Genomic DNA, 2,478 nt, shown 5'->3' on the forward strand with positions numbered 1-2,478 from the left:
AGTTAGCATATAAATATACCATAAAAAACTCAAATGTAAATAATCAAATTCGAAACCCAACACAAGTGAAGCTCAATTTGTCATTGGATAAACAAGTTTAACGATACCTAATAAGACAACTCAAATAGAAATCAAGTTTTAAAAGTTAAACATGATCAAACTCGAGTTTAAATAAAAGGAAAAGCTAACACTTTTCATGAAACGGGAAAGGATTATGATTAAATTTAGACAAAAAGATACAAGACCATCAGCATATATGCAAGAACCCAGAAAAAAAAATCCCACACATTATGAACAAATCGAATCGAGTATGTAATCGATGCATAAGGAACTTTGAATAAACAAATCATCATCACCTTCTAAATTTGGCCCCCTCAATATGGAATTGGGAGAGCGAGAACGAAGGAGACAAATGAAGTTATGTGGTTGGTGTTTCACCAGCAGGTCCAGGCCGGGCATTTAACAGGGGCTGAAGAGCTTTGACAACGATGCTCATATTCGGCCTGAAATCAGCTTCGTATTGTACACACAAAATGCCTAACCTTGTCTTCACTAAGTCTTGGTGTAGCCTAAACCGAATTCGAGCCTCTCATTAATTATCCATATCTGAAAAGTACAACAATGAAACGAGGCTGGATATACAAAAAAAAAGTTGCGGAAAAGTACCCATGTCACAAGACTTTGCTGTCCGCGAGGTAAAGTATGATCAACAGGTTTTCTCCCCGTCAAAAGCTCCAGCAGCACAACACCGAAGCTGTATACATCGCTCTTGACATTTAATTGCCCAGTCATTGCATATCTGCCAATGAACAGTCAATTTTCAAGGCATTCAATCTTGAATCAAGCTCTATAGGAGAAGAAATTTTGGATATAGTATGCTTGTACCCAGAAACATCACGGATATCAAATAAAAAACTACTACATTTTAGGTTACAAATATCAATTCACCAAGCTTGGCAAATTCGCTTTCAACACTAATCAGCAATATATGCCGAAATAAATATAACAGATAGTAGTACGAAAATACTCCACAAATAACTTACTCAGGAGCATGATAACCGAAGGTTCCAAGTACACGAGTGGAATGAAGACGGGCTGCCATATCAGGAGCCTGATTAGATAAATCAAAGTCCGCAATCTTTGCCACATCATCATAAAAAATTAGCACATTGCTAGACTTTATGTCGCGATGAATGATGTGAGGATTAGCCTTCTCATGCAAGTACTCAAGCCCTTTCGCAGCTCCTACAGCAATTTTTACTCTTTGTGACCATGTCAGAACAGGGCCTGGCTGAGCTCCTTTAACACCTTTTCTCCCTGGCATTAAAGAAAGAATAATCTTGCAATATTAACAGCACAACATAAAAGTTACAAACCATATATTTCATTTCCAATAGAAGAAGGAACTTTATAATTAAATTTTATAATAGCATCACAAGGAGGAGATTCTTCCTTCAAGCATCATCACATTCCTATATATGGTTTTCAACTTTGTATATCTGGAGGGATGCACAGAGCATCTTCACACATACCATGAAGAATATCATGCAGTGAACCATTAGATGCAAACTCATAGGCAAGTATCCGAGGCTCCCATCAACACAGTAACCAAGCAATTGAACAAAGTTTTCATGCTTCAACCTTGATATCATGGAAACCTGAAAATCCATTAACCAATGGATATAAGTATGAAACTCTAAAATTATATCGGATGTGGTAAATGTGAGGGATTTCAGCCTTCAATTGAACCTGGGCTAAGAACTCATCATCAGGTTGCTTGCTGGCATCTAACTTCTTTATTGCTGCAGCCTATCCACTTCTAAGAACTCCATAATAAACTCGACCATATGAACCTTCTCCAATCAACGCATTGGTCTCATAGCTATCTGTGATATCCCTTAATTCATCTGCTGGAATTGCAGGGACTTCAATAGGCTGAACCTTCACTGTTTGAGCACTCTTTGATATAGTTTCAGATGGTAGGTAACCTCCATCATTTCCTGAGGAAAAAGACAACCCAGATTAGATCAATAGATTCAGTAAAAAGAACACAAAGCATAGCCATCATAGCATGCAGAAGATAGTCAAACATGTATGAAGTAGTAAACTAAATTAGGTTTTTTGAAACGAAAAAAAAACGTGTTTGTTGTGCGCGTGTGTGTGTAGCGTTCTAGTAAAAATCAAACAGCATAAAATTAAAGCTAATAAACAAATTACAATTAAACTACAACTGACCGACATAAGCACCAAAGAATACCATGCCATCCTACTTATTATGTTTCATTCAACTAGATCACAGAATTGAAGGTACTGATGCAAAATTCAACCGCAAAGGATTACCTCCTGAATTTTTAACCACATAGTGGCCTCCATTATCTGTGGCTTTTTGGATATTATCTTCTTCACAACAGCCAAAGCGACTCATTGTTCAATCCCTTGACAATTATCTCTCATTTGTAAAAATGAAAATCTAGAAAA

The 2,478-nt window shown here is 36.9% G+C and overlaps 1 pseudogene; it reads right to left on the reverse strand.

The window, feature by feature from the left end:
- Positions 1-169: 169 nt before the first annotated feature.
- LOC120165623 lies at positions 170-1,670 on the reverse strand (annotated as a pseudogene).
- Positions 1,671-2,478: the final 808 nt, after the last annotated feature.

This window comes from Hibiscus syriacus, unplaced genomic scaffold, assembly GCF_006381635.1.
Source record: "Hibiscus syriacus cultivar Baekdansim isolate YM2019G1 unplaced genomic scaffold, ASM638163v2 tig00111584_pilon, whole genome shotgun sequence".
NCBI classification, from domain to species: Eukaryota; Viridiplantae; Streptophyta; class Magnoliopsida; order Malvales; family Malvaceae; genus Hibiscus; species Hibiscus syriacus.